This window comes from Mobula hypostoma, chromosome X2, assembly GCF_963921235.1.
Source record: "Mobula hypostoma chromosome X2, sMobHyp1.1, whole genome shotgun sequence".
NCBI lineage: Eukaryota > Metazoa > Chordata > Chondrichthyes > Myliobatiformes > Myliobatidae > Mobula > Mobula hypostoma.
The window spans coordinates 18,796,332-18,811,454 of NC_086129.1; the positions used below are offsets into that span (position 1 = coordinate 18,796,332).

Consider the following 15,123-nt stretch of genomic DNA (forward strand, 5'->3'; position numbering starts at 1 on the left):
TAAAGATACTAATACAATCCCATCACCCAAGCTCCACAACGGGCTGAACAACCTTGTGAAATTTCCACTGAAGATGTTAGTATAGAGTCAACAGAGAATGGAGGAGACAATGCAGACAGCCCTAATTCAAAGTTCAACACCCACACCGAACGTTTCATTAGCCTAAATTTCAGGGAATACATTCCTGGGCTCTGTAATGTCTTCCTGGAATGTAATTTGTAGAAGTTTGATAAATCAACTCCCTTCCATGCTTACAACTTTTGACAGTACATTTTCAGTGCACCAGGGCAGTGCATAGTTGAAGCACACTCAGTTATACACCAGGGATAGAGTCATAGAATACTATGGCACAAAAGTAAGGCAGACCCATCAGCCCATCTAGTCTGTGCCAAACATTTACTCTGCTGAGTCCCCTAGTCCCATCCACCTGCACCGAAACCATATCCCTCCATACCCCTCCCATCCATGTCCCTATCCAAATTCCTCTTAAATGTTGAAATCAAACCTGCATCCACCAATTCCACAGGCAGCTCGTTCCACACTCTCACCACCCTCTAAGTGAAGAAATTTCCCCTCATTGAATTGACTGTATTACTTCCATCCTTCGCATACATGAGTAAAGAACTTTATGTTATGTCTCCATCTAAATGTGCAATGTGCAATTTATAGTAATTTGTAATAAATAGTAAGTACAACAGGATAGTCAATATAGTGGAGAAATACAATTGCATCAGCATGAATTAATCAGTCTGATGTCCTGGTGGAAGAAGCTGTCCTGGAGCCTGTTGGTCCTGGCTTTTATGTTGCAGTACCGTTTCCCAGATGGTAGCAGCTGGAACAGTTTGTGGTTGGGGTGACTTGGGTCCCCAATGATCCTTTGGGCCATTTTTACACACCTGTCTCTGTCATGTTCCCTTTAATAATTTCACCTTTCACCCTCAACCCATGACCTCCAGTCCTCATCACCCAAAAGGCCTGCTTGCATTTACCCAGTCTATATCCCTCACAATTTGATATACCTCTATCAGATCTCCCGTCAGTCCCCTACACTCTCTGGGATAAAATCCTAATCTATTCAGCCTTTCCCTGTATCCAGATCCTTGTAAATTTTCTCTGTCCTCTTTCAAACTGTTTGACGTTGGGTGGTGGGGTGGAGATTTGTCTCTACCGAAGGAGGTGTAAAGAGCCCCTTCCTTCTGCTGGCCTGCAAGTCACCCTTGGGCAAGGTGTAGCACCAGCTTAGCCCCCCTCCCCCTCCGATCAGGGTCATGGGAAGCCATGGGAGCAGATGGTAGATGGTCGTACGAGCAGCCGGTGCATATCACAAGTCCTGGTTATGTGACCACTGACACCAGGCAGACAATCTCTTAAGAGTATTGATAATGGCTGGGGTCACTTGTCTTGTAAAGACACTGCCCAGAAGAAGACAATGGCAAACTACTTCTGCAGAAAAATTTGCCAAAAACAATCATGGTCATAGACTATGATCACCCACATCATACCTCTAACACGGCACAAAATGATAATGATGATGTCTTTATATCAATTCATGACACGTAAGGCTCAGTTTTTCATTAGTTTCTTTGATCATTTCCTGAGCCTGCCCATTACCTCAATCTCCTTGAGCTTCCCCTTGTTTATAGTTTTATTTTACCAGTGTAGTAAGTACACTGTTCTTTTTATCCTTTACTAGTCTAAAACCAGGTAATTATTGCTGACTATGGACTCTGAAGTCTATGAGCAGTTAAACATGATCATAACTTTGAAGTTCAGATTGATAATTTGCTTTGAACAGACCAACACTGGATTCCAGCACCGGAATGCACCTTTGTTCTATCCTTCCATGAACTCACCACTGTCAAACTCTGCAATCAATCATAAATCTGTGTACCTTTACACTGGTCCTTTTGATTTACTTGCTTCTCTGTTAATAAATTAAACTAAACAGGCCTAAGCTGTAGAAGTCCTTTTCTAGAATTTTAAACATTCTCCTTTAAAATGCTTGATCAAGATTTTAGTCACATGCCCTAACGTTTGTAGGATTTGCGTGTTAAACATTGTTATTGTTATTAAGTTGAATCTGTGTACTTTTAAAAGCCATAAAGTTTACCTGCTGTTTCTTCGGCTGTCCATCGATTTTCGATGATGACTGCGGCCTGGGCAAGGTTATATGGAAGACCGGCAGCTGTCCATGCTGCAAGTCTCCCCTCTCCACGCTACCGATGTTGTCCAAGGGAAGGGCACTAGGACCCATACAGCTTGGCATTGGTGTCATCGCAGAGCAATGTGTGTTAAGTGCCTTGCTCAAGGACACAACACGCTGCCTCAGCTGAGGCTCGAACTAGCGACCTTCAGATCACTAGACTGACACCTTAACCACCTGCTGTTTAGTACACTAGGCATTGAACTTGTAGGTGGAAGTTTATCAGATGAGGGCTAAGGCAAGTGACAATTTCCCACATCTCATCTACTTAAACTCTACCAATTTCTTGCCTAAACTAGGCACTTAACAAGCCTGTAATTGCAGTCCCTGCGGGAAGATCCCATTAATCCATCTAAGGCCCTGTATTAAAAAGAGTGGATTACAATACCATATTTGCTCAGTGTGAGCTCTTTACAGGATGTGAAACTAACCAATAGTCTAACAATTGACTGCAAAGACAGCAACTGTGTTACTTAGAAAATGGAAAATGAAGAAAGTTATCTTATTTGATAGGGACAATTGAAGTGTAAAAATCAGCAATGCTGAGCAGGAGTGCCTTGCTTTCTTTCCTGGAGACAGCAGGACTAAACTGAGTCATTGAGAGCATTTTCCCAGGTTCTACCAGGTTAATCTCCAAACTGCAGAGTCCATTCCCAAAAATTCACAGATACTTTCCAGCAGAAATTACTGGACATCAGTCAGGAAAAGACACACTGGGCATTTTGTTTTGTCCTAGAGCTACATATATATAGCTCGGGTGCCTAAGACTTTTGCAGAGTACTGCATTTGTCAATGTGCAGTGGAGAGTGAATTTGTAAATCTGGCAGGAACAACGGATGTTGGGAATGGTGAGCGGGAAGTGCATGGGAGGGGTATGGGAGAGGTGGCAGAGAAGGAGTGGGGGGGTGTGGTGTGGGTGCAGACACACCCAGCCCTGAAATGCCAGGCAGGGTCATCTGATTCCAAACAATTGGTTTGTTGATCATTACAGAATGTCTCTCTAGTGCTTCCAATCCCTCCCCTCTCCCTTCCCCTTTTCCCAACCATGATTCCCCTTTCCCTGCCCCCCTTCCCACTCTCAGTCCATATTAGACACCCATATCAGAATCAGGTTTATCATCGCTCAAGTATGTAATTAAATTGTCTTTTTGTGGCAGCAGTACAGTGCATTACATAAAATTACTACAGTACTATTCAAAAGTCTAAGGCACTTTACCTATATGTGCCTAAGACATTTGAACAGTACTGTATATATATATATATATATATATATATATATATATATATATATACACACACAGTGGCATGCAAAAGTTTGGAAGTTTGGGCACCCCGGTCAAAATTTCTGTTACTGTGAATAGTTAAGTGAGTAGAAGATGAACTGATCTCCAAAAGTCATAAAGTTCAAGATGAAACATACTTTTCAACATTTTAAGCAAGATTAGTATTATTTTTGTTTTGCACAATTTTAGAGTGAAAAAAAGGAAAGGAGCACCATGCAAAAGTTTGGGCACCCCAAGAGATTTGAGCTCTCAGATAACTTTTACCAAGGTCTCAGACCTTAATTAGCTTGTTAGGGCTATGACTTGTTCACAGTCATCATTAGGAAAGGCCAGGTGATGCAAATTTCAAAGCTCTATAAATATCCTGACTCCTCAAACTTTGTCCCAACAATCAGCAGCCAAGGGCTCCTCTAAACAGCTGCCTAGCACTCTAAAAATTAAAATAAATGATGCCCACAATGCAGGAGAAGGCTATAAGAAGATAGCAAAGCGTTTTCAGGTAGCCGTTTCCTCAGTCTGTAATGTAATTAAGAAATAGCAGTTAATAGGAACAGTGGAGGTCAAGTTGAGGTCTGGAAGACCAAAAAAACTTTCTGAGAGAACTGCTCGTAGGATTGCTAGAAAGGCAAATCAAAACCCCCGTTTGACTGCAAAAGACCTTCAGGAAGATTTAGCAGACTGGAGTGGTGGTGCACTGTTCTACTGTGCAGTGACACCTGCACAAATATGACCTTCATGCAAGAGTCAACAGAAGAAAACCTTTCCTGCATCCTCACCACAAAATTCAGCATCAGAAGTTTGCAAAGGAACATTTAAACAAGCCTGATGCATTTTGGAAACAAGTCCTGTAGAATGATGAAGTTAAAATAGAGCTTTTTGGCTGCAATGAGCAAAGGTATGTTTGGAGAAAAAAGGGTGCAGAATTTCATGAAAAGAACACCTCTCCGACTGTTAAGCACGAGGGTGGATCGATCATGCTTTGAGCTTGTGTTGCAGCCAGTGGCACGGGGAATATCTCACTGGTAGAGGGAAGAATGAATTCAATTAAATATCAGCAAATTCTGGAAGCAAACATCACACCATCTGTAAAAAAAGCTGAAGATGAAAAGAGGATGGCTTCTACAACAGGATAATGATCCTAAACACACCTAAAAGTCCACAATGGACTACCTCAAGAGGCGCAAGCTGAAGGTTTTGCCACGGCCCTCACAGTCCCCTGACCTAAACATCATCGAAAATCTGTGGATAGACCTCAAAAGAGCAGTGCATGCAAGACGACCCAAGAATCTCACAGAACTAGAAGCCTTTTGCAAGGAAGAATGGGTGAAAATCCCCCAAACAAGAATTGAAAGACTCTTAGCTGGCTACAAAAAGCATTTACAAGCTGTGATACTTGCCAAAGAGGATGTTAGTAAGTACTGACCATGCAGGGTGCCCAAACTTTTGCTTCAGGCCCTTTTCATTTTTTTGTTATTTTGAAACTGTAAAAGATGGAAATCAAAAAGTAATCTTGCTTAAAATATTAAAGAAATGTGTCATCTTTAACTTTATGCCTTTTGGAAATCAGGTCATCTTTTACTCGCTTAGCTATTTACTTGGGATATGATCTTTTACATGAGAAGTTAAACTAAAGCCTTAGCTGGCTGCCTAGAACAGTATTAAAGATACCAAAATATCTAGATACTATCTCTGGAGATTTGTCTCAGTGTTTGGACCAACAGTTAACCCTAAACCAATATCAATGAAAACAAAGCAGATACTGTCACTAATTATCCCAGTGCTGTTCGTAAATTTTCTACATCACAACAGTGACAAAGCCTCAAAAACATTTATGGTTCCAAAATGTTTTGTTTTATTCCAAGAAATGCCATGCAGCAGGGAGGAGATTATGTAATCCTAAATCTCTCAATGGACAGGGCTGAGCAATGAGAGAGAACAACAGCAGCCAGTTTGGAAAGCATGAAACGGTGGCAGCATTGATACAACACATTCAGCTGTAACCACAACGTTAGCAGAAGCTAACTGACAGTTTCAAAAAGCAATCAACGTGGTTTCAACTCATGATCACAAAGTTTTCATTTGAAAATGACAAGTAACAGAGACTTTATGCATTAATTTGGTAATGTGCACAAAATCTCTTGATCTTAATTGGCATTAAAAAAAACACTGGAGTGCAGAAACATGAAGGGGAATTCCAAATGTTGGAGACACTCATTTTGTCAGCACACTTCATGGACTTGGATAATACTTAACATTTTAAAGTAATGTACTTTACATCTTATTTTAACTATCACAAAGTGAAAATCCAAAGAAAATTTGTTTGTCATGATCCATTCAGATTGTACACATGTTGTCTCAACAATCATTTTCCAACATTCTTCCACTTCCATTCTGTTCCCTAGGCCAATTGACTCTGTCTTAGTTTCACTCTGACTGAAGTTTACTGAGTAACTCTACCCTATCCAGCTCTTTATGTTTTCAGCTCTGCCCATTTTCAAATTTCTCACTTAACAGTGACATCTTTCACTTTCTCCATCAATTCCAACTGGAACCATTCATGCTGGAACTTCTGTCTGACCCACTATTACACCTCAACATAATAGCCAATCTCACCTCCGCACACACATTCTACCTCTTTTACAAACTGATACTCTTTCCCTCTCCCCTCAAATAACTCTGTTACCTTACCTCACTCCAGACTGCTGCTGGTATGGACCTTCCCCAATACCAGCTAATAATTCCCCCACCAAAAAACTCTCACTCAGAGATTCTAACTTCATTTCCCCTTCCAATCCCTTAATCATCGGACCATGTATTTCTCTCACTGATATTTTGCCCTCCTCTTTCCCTGCTTGATATTATACATGTATCTGGCTGCTCTTTCCTTATCATCGCTCACTCTGGAAGTGATTCTAGCTCCTTGACACTGAATTCCCAACAAAATAGGAAGTTCCAATAGAAGACAGGTTTTCTACCACTAATGTTGGAAAAGGTTTGGGTAAGAAACATGGACTTGATCAAGTTAACGTTATCATATGTGTAACAATGAGACTGCAAAAATGGAAATAATGGTCTTTGCTGAGGTTTTGTCCTGTGTACTGACATAGAGATTACCAATTTGACGCACTTTTACATTGTAATGCAATCTTAACTGTCCTCTGTTGTCCTGTTCCTCATAAACTTGGGATCTTCTGTTCTTCATAAACTTGGCATCAGCCAACTGCTGACTCACTCCAGAACTTGCCTACATAATAGCCCTGTCTACTGCTTCAGTAATACACCACTTTTGCAATTCTCACTCTGGTTTTTCAATACCTTTATAGCATCAGCTGCTATTCTACTATCTCTGTCAGCACTACAGTTTTCCAAGAAATCCCTTGCTCTTCTGACTCCGCCCTCTGATTCATTCCTCAACTTAATTTTCCATTATTTGGGGCCATGTCAGCAGCTGCCAAGTTCTGGTCCTAAGTTCTAGAATTCCCTCTTTGCAGCTCTCTGTCTCTAAAGCTATTTTTTAAAAATCTATTGCATAACTGCTCAAATGATTTCTTATGTGGCTTGGTATCAAACTTTCTTTCAAAATGCTACTGCTTTTTTGCTCCATGAAAGACACTGTGTAAATGTTTTTTTTTATTGTTGGCACATGAACACATTGATGATCTGTTGCCATTATCTGATATAACAAATTAGTTGTCCTTCACATGTCTAAAGATACAGGCCAGTTATTGGATGTCATCTCAGATTAAGTGAATAAATGACAAAGGATCAATGTTGAGTTCAAAAGTATGCACACATGGCAAAATAAACTGCTGTAAGGACTCATTGGTCAAGAAGGATGTGTCTTGACCCAAAGCCTTGCTGTTCCTTTCCCTCAAAAATACTGCTCAGTTCACTGAGTTCTTCTACCAGTTTGTTTTATGCACTACTCTATATTCAGCATCGGCAGTTTCTTGTGTCTCCAACCTGGACACATAAGACCGTAAGGCATAGGAACAGAAGTAGGCCATTCGGTCCATCAAGTCTTCTCCGCCATTTGATCATGACTGATCAATTTCCCTCTCAACCCCATTCTCCGGGCTTCTCCCAGTAATCTTTCACGCCCTGGCTTATCAAGAATCTATCAACCTCTGCCTTAACTACGCCCGATGTATACCCGATGTCTTACTGTGTTTAATAATGAATGTTCTGATACATATCTAACAGGAAATTCAAAGAATTTAAGAAGATAATAGTAAATGTAAGAGCGCTCATGTACCTTTTAACAAGGAACAGTCAGCAGTTCAGTGTTAATTTTACTTTATTTGGGAAAATCAATGTTGATCTTCAAACTGTAGCATGATCAGAGATCATTTGAATTCAGTCAGGATGAGTTGCTCAATCTCCATTTCAGTTGATCTTGTTTTATGTTTTCTCTTTTCTGTTTTTAATCTTTCACGATGCAAACTCCCTAAGCTATCTTAATGATCGCCATTTCACATCTCCATTTGACTTTGTCCCATTACTACTGTCATCTCAATCACTGATGGTGCTGTCTCTGATCATCTTCTTGTGTCCCTTTGCACTTACATTTCCCTTCCCCTTCAAAGCCATTTCCTTCAGACTCTCCTGATTCACACATTTTTTGTTCTTCCAAGATTTGTTGTTTATCTACTCCCTTGCCCTCCATCACATATTTTGCTCATTACTGACCAGTTTAAATGCACCTTGGCCTCCAATTTTGAAGCCCTTGTCCTCAATAAAACTGTTACTCTCACTGGTTCTCATTGTGCACCGATCACCTCCAGTTTCTCTAGCTCTAAAGAAGAGAGCAAGTCCTTTAGAGCACTGAGGCCTGGCCTGATAAGTGACAAACAGAATTGTTGCCATGCAAGTGCCAGGCAATGATGCCTCCAAAAATAGAGTCTAATGACCTAACCTTGAACTTCAATAGCATTATCATTATCAAATCTCTCACAATAAACATGCTGGAGTCACCACTGAACAACATGTTAACAGACATCCCACCCTGCAAAAACTCATTTCAGGGAGGTATCAGCACCATTTCAGGGAGGTAGCACCCCCACCCCCTGCAACCCCATATCCCTCCCCCACTACCCCGTCGACCTCCAAGGGTGTATGTAATACTTTGTTTAGTGATTTTGTCTAATCTGTAAACCAAGTTGGGTATATGCAGAAAATATGACATTAAAATATGTTACTTATATTATATTATCATGTTTATTCTATTACAACCTTAAGCAAGTCTACAGAGAGTTTGGCCTCATCACGTAGGACATCAATAGCGTAGCTCCTTAGCAGCCAGCCGGCTAGTTTAACTAACGTTAGCTATGCTAATAAACGAATGACACCTGTTAAACTCACCTCAACATGTCTTTTACATTTTAACCCACCATGGACAATAGAAAAGTCACTGTTGCAAACAGTGCAGCGAGCAGCATTATCACTATTTTTGAGGTCGACTGTAAAGCCGGCCCACAGAAAACTGATAGGTCTACTTAGCAGGGGTCCCCAACATTTTTTGCACTGCAGACCAATTTAATATTGACAACATTCTTGCGGACCGGCCGACCGTGGGGGGCGGGGGGGGGCTGGGGGTAGGGGGGAGGGTGTTAATCACGACCGGAATATAGATGATAAGTCAATAGCATCATAACATTTTAAGTAACGTTTGGATATTAAACACACAGCGCATATTTTCCCCGTATGAACATATAAAATCATTGCAACACACCAACATCGCTGAATCAGTGCGAGCCCTGGGCTTGTTTCCCTGCAACAAGACGGTGCCATCGAGGGGTGATGGGAGACAGCGATACTTGAAGGGGGTTCCTTATGTCCAGTCTATTCCGCAATTTAGTTTTCGTTGCATTCATTGCAGAAAACTCCGCTTCGCAGCGATATGATGTTGGAAATGTAAGCAGCGTTTTCAGAGGTTACATGGCTATCTCAGGATATTTAGCCTTGACTTCGATCCAGACTGCCGGCAGAGATATTATGTCAAACACACTTTTCAGCCCACCGTCATCTGCAAGCTCGAGGAGTTGATCTCCTCCCGCGCTGACATGGATGACGCGCGGGTAATGACCTCGCGTGCGTTCAAATTCAACAGTGGATGACAGGGAATGAGGAAAGGTGCCGCTGACTCATATCGCCAAATCATATTGTTTCCTCGTGGCCCAGTGGTTGGGGACTACTTTAGCACGAAGAGAGACCAATCAGGATGCTCGCTCTCCCTCTCCCTCTCCCGCTCAAAAAAATCTATTTCCGGGATATTGTACATAATTTCCGGGCATCAGGGAGCCACTATCGATATGCGGGAGACTCCCGGAACTTCTGGGAGAGGTGGGATGTCTGTGTTAACTGCATTATCCACATGTGCTCAAAGGCACTTCAGAGGCTGGGTCTCCTGCAATGACTAACTCCGTTAGTTGGCTCGGCCTAAATCCCGGAGCACCCTCCTCAAAAACGTAATTTCACCAGAATGGTAGCAGCAGTTCAAGAAGACAGCTCACCACACTCACCTCAACAAAGGCCAATAAGAACAGTCAAACCATATCTGAAGAAACTTTCTGATATCCATGATCATTCAAGTTTGCATCTCATTTTTATTCATTGATGAGGCGAGGCAGTGTATAAAGTACTCCAAAACTGATAAGCTTCCCCAGAAACAGTGGAAAGCAAAGATAGCCTTGACTTACTTTCTCCACAGTAATCATCCTCATAAACACTGCATTCTGCTTTCACAACTAACTACGAAGAACTCACAGACTTCGACGCCTTAAAATAAGACCATCATGCACAGGAACAGAACTAAGCCAGTTAGTCCATTGAGTTTGCTCCACCATTCCATCATGGCTGATTTAATTTCCCTCTCAACCCCATTTTCATGCCTTCCCCCTATAACCTTTGATGCTCTTATGAATAAAGAGCATATCAACCTCCACTTTAAATATACCCATTCACTTGGCCTCCACAGCTGTCTGTGGCAATAAATTCCACAAATTCACTACCCTCTGGCTGAAGAAATTCCTTCTCATCTCTGTTTTAAAGGGACATCCTTCTATTCTGAGGCAGTACCCTCTGGTCCTAGGCCCCACCATTTTAGGAGTTTCAATAGGTTTCAATGAAATCCCCGCTTTTCCTTCTGAACTCCAGTGAGGACAGGCCCAGAGCTATCAAACAATCTTCTACATTAACCATTTCATTCTGGTAATCATTCTCATGAACTTTCTCTGGACCCCCTTCCAATGCCAGCACATCCTTTCTTCGATAGGGACCCTAAAAGTGCTCACATACTCTAAGTGCAGTCTGAACAATGCCTTATAAAGCTTCAGCATTTTCACACTCTAGTCCCCTTGACATGAATGTTAACGTTGCATTTGCCTTCCTTACCAACGACTCAAATTGCAAGTTAACCTTTAAAATCCTGCACCAAGATGCCCAAGTCCCTTTGCACCTCTGATATTTTGAATTTTCTCCCAATTTAGAAAATAGTCTATGCCTTTATTCCTTCTACAAAAATGCATGACTGTACACTTCCTGACATGGTATTCCATCTGTCAATTCTTTGCCTAGTTTCCTAATCTGTCTAAGTCCTTTAACACAATCCCTGCTTCCTCAACACAACCTACCCCTCCACTTATCTTTGTATCATCTGTAAACTTAGCCACAAAGCCATGAATTCTGTCATGCAAATCATTGACATATAACGTGAAAAGAAGCAGTCCAAACACTGACCCTTGCAGAACACTACTAGTCAGCGGAGGCCAACCAGAAAAGACACTCTTTATTCTCACTACTTGCTTCCTGCCAATCAGCCAATCTTATATCCATACTATTATCTTTTTTATAATACCATGGGCCTTTATCTTGTTTAGCAACCTCATGTGCAGCACCCTGTCAAAGGCTTTCTGAAAATCCAAGTAAACATCCATTGATTCTCCTTTGTCTATCTTGCCTGTTATTTCATCAAAGAATTCCAACAAATTTATCATGCAAGATTTCGCCTTAAGGAAACCATGGTCACCTTGCTCTATTTTATCATGTGCCTACAATTACCCTGAAATTTCATCCTTACTAATGGACTCCAACATCTTACCAACTACCGAAGTCAGGCAAACTGACCTATAATTTCCTGTCTTTTGCTTCCTTCCCTTCTTAAAGAGTGGAGTGACATTTCCAATTGCCCTGACCTCCAGAACCATGCCAGAATATAGTGATTATTGAAAAATCATTACTAATGCCTCTGCAATCTCTTCAGCTACTTCGTTCAGAACCCTGAGGTGTAGTCCATCTAGTCCAGGTGACTCATCTACCTTCATAGATACGGGGCAGCACGTTGGCATAGTGGTTAACACAACGGTGTACAGTACCAGTGACCCAGATTCAAATCCCACCACTGTCTGTAAGGAATTTGTACATTCTCCCTGTGATCACATAGGTTTCCTCCAGGTGCTCCAGTTTCCTCCCACAGTCCAAAGACATACTGGTTAGTATGTTAATTGGTCATTGTAAATTTTCCCATGATTACGTTAGGATTAAATCAAGGGTTGCTGGACAACATGGCTCAAAGGGCCTGAAGGGCCTATTCTGCACTGTATCTCAATAAATAATTAAATAAAATCCAGACCTTTCAGCTTCTCTTCTCCTTAGTTATAGCAACTACACTCACTTCTGTCCCCAACACTCTCGAATTTTTGGCATACAGCTGGTATATTCCAGAGTGAAGTCTGATGCAAAATATTTATTAAATTTGTCTACCATTCCTTTGCCCCCATTTCTAAGTCTCCAGAGTCATTTTCCAATGGTCCAATATCCACTCTTGCCTCTTTTTCACTCTTTACATATCTGAAAAGACTCTTTTATATTATTGGCTTGCATACCTTCATACTTCATTTTTCCCTCCTTATTGCTTTCTTAGTTGCCATTGGTTGGTTTTTCCAAAAGCTTCCTAATCCTTTAGCTTCCTACTAATTTTTCCCATATTTTATGCCCTCTTTCCTGCTTTTATGGTGTCTTTGACTTCCTTTGTCTGCCACGGTGGCATCCTCCCTTTAGAATACTTCTTTATTGTGATGCATCGATCCTGCATCATACATACACCCTTGGGCAAGGTGTAGCACCTTCTTAGCCCCCTGATCAGGGTCACATGAAGCCATGCGGGCAGGTGGTAGATGGTCTAGTGAGCAACTGGTGCATATCACAAGTCCTGGTTGTGTGACCACTGACACCAGGCAAGCAATCTCTGAAGGAGGCAATGGCAAACTATTTCTGTAGAATAATCATGGCCATTGACCATAGACCAAGATCGCCAACATCATACGGCACGGCATATCATGATAATGATGATCTTTCCTGTGACTTCAGAATTACTCCCAGAAACTCCAGCCATTGCTGCTCTACCATCATCCCTGCTAGTGTTCCCTTCCAATCAACTTTGGCCAGCTCCTCTTTCTTGCCTCTATAGCTTCCTATACTGTACTCCACTGTAATACTAACGCATCTGATTTTAGCTTCTCCCTCTCAAACTGATGGGTGAATTCTATCATATTATGATCACTGCCTCCTTCTGATTTAAAATGGCACAGGTGAAGCTCAGCAGCTATGTATGGTGGCAAATAGAACAAAGAAAATGACTAAATATTTATTAATTAATCACACTTGCTCTGGTAAATGATCACTGCAACCATCCGATTACCACCCTGTCAGAATTGAGCTTTTGAACCACCTGTATTACCTGGCATTTTTGCAGTGTGAACTAAAGTCTCGAAGGTACAGGCCAAATCGAGGCAGCTGGATCCAGGCTGGAGAGCAAGGAACGAGCCAATGTATGGCCTTTGCTGGAGCAGACTTGGATGCAATTTGATGCAGCGGAACTGAGGCAAGGCAGAATTGAGGTGCAGCCTGGGCTGAAAAGTGAGGAAATACCCGAGGTTTGGATGATTAAAGCGCTGGGCCTGATTGAAAGGATCAGGGTGTCAGGGCCGGAGACAAGTGACAGGCTGGTTCAGTTTGCTGCTCCGCAAGGTTTACTCATCTCTGCACTGAACTGAAGCTGTGGCCTGCCACTAACGGACTTTTGAATCGTCTGTGGACTCACTTTCATAAACTGCAGTTCTGGACACTATTTTCTTACTTCTGTTGTTTGCACAATTTCTTTTTTTTTCTCTGCACATTGGGTGTTAGAAGGTCTTATTTAGTTTTAATTGATTCTGCTGGGTTTCTTTGTTTTGTGGCTGTCGGTAAGGAGGTGAATCTCAAGGCTGTATGAAGTATACATACTTTGATAACAAATGTACTTTGAACTTTGAACTAGGTGTTCCTTTACCTTAAGCTCCTTAATCAAGACAATGAGTAATCAGTATCTACCATTTCCCCCCGTTTATCTAATCTTCAGTACTAAATGTCTCCCCAGTCCTCTCTCTAAACTCATATTGTCCTCCAATTGCTTGCCTTTCTGCTGTCATGGCACATCAGAGATAATCTTGCTTTTGAAATCACCTCCTGCTCACTTAGCTTCATTATCACAAAATTGTTTATCATTCAATCCTTGCTAACCCAATTTTGTCTGATAGTATTAATAGTTCTTTCTCCATGGCTAAAGTATTATTCAAATATCGTGTAGCTGCACTCATAGCAGAAGGCAGGGGAACCAAGGGAGAATGACACAAGGCAGGGAAAAGTATTGGGTTAGATCTTGCTAGCTACTACTGATGATTCCAAGCAGGACCTCTGCTTTGCAATTTAAACAATGGTGAATCCTGGAAATCTGAGTATGTGTTCTTAAACAAGGCTGATGCGGACTTACTTATTGATTCATATCACTAATCAGGACAGCCCAGTCTTGCAACATGCCTAATTCAAGTTCCAAGACTGGGCAAGGATTAGGAAGCAAATGGAAATGGTCAGTTTGTCTAAGTTATTATTTACTTGAGTTTCTATATAATTTTGGCTGAATTTTAAGATATCTTATTAAAGATAGGCTTACAGTAGACATCAGTAGATAAGCTGGAGAAGATTATCTACTGATGTCTACTATAAGCCTACGGACTCTCACAGCTACCTGGACTATTCCTCTTCCGATCCTGTCTCTTACAAAAATGCCATCCCCTTCTCGCAATTCCTCCGTCTCCACCGCATCTGCTCTCAGGATGAGGCTTTTCACTCCAGGACAAAGGAGATGTCCTCCTTTTTTAGAGAAAGGAGCTTCCCTTCCTCCACTATCAACTCTGCTCTCAAACGCACCTCCCCCATTTCACGCACATCTGCTCTCACTCCATCCTCCCGCCACCCCACTAGGAATAGGGTTCCCCTTGTCCTCACCTACCACCCCACCAGCCTCCAGGTTCAACATATAATTCTCTGTAACTTCCGCCACCTCCAACGGGATCCCATCACTAAGCACATCTTTCCCTCCCCCCCCCTTTCTGCTTTCCATAGGGATCGCTCCCTATGTGACTCCCTTGTCCATTCGTCCTCCCCATCCCTTCCCACCGATCTCCCTCCCGGCACCTACCCTTGTAAGCGGAACAAGTGCTACACATGCCCTTAACACTTCGTCCCTCACCACCATTCAGGGCCCCAGACAGTTCTTCCAGGTGAGGCGACACTTCACCCGTGAGTCGGCTGGGGTGATAT

The 15,123-nt window shown here is 42.0% G+C and overlaps 1 protein-coding gene across 1 annotated transcript in view; it reads right to left on the reverse strand.

The window, feature by feature from the left end:
• The window catches only part of ets1 (v-ets avian erythroblastosis virus E26 oncogene homolog 1), a 108,803-nt gene that overhangs the window by 68,488 nt on the left and 25,192 nt on the right, over positions 1-15,123 (reverse strand). The gene's annotated exons all lie outside the window — the stretch shown is intronic.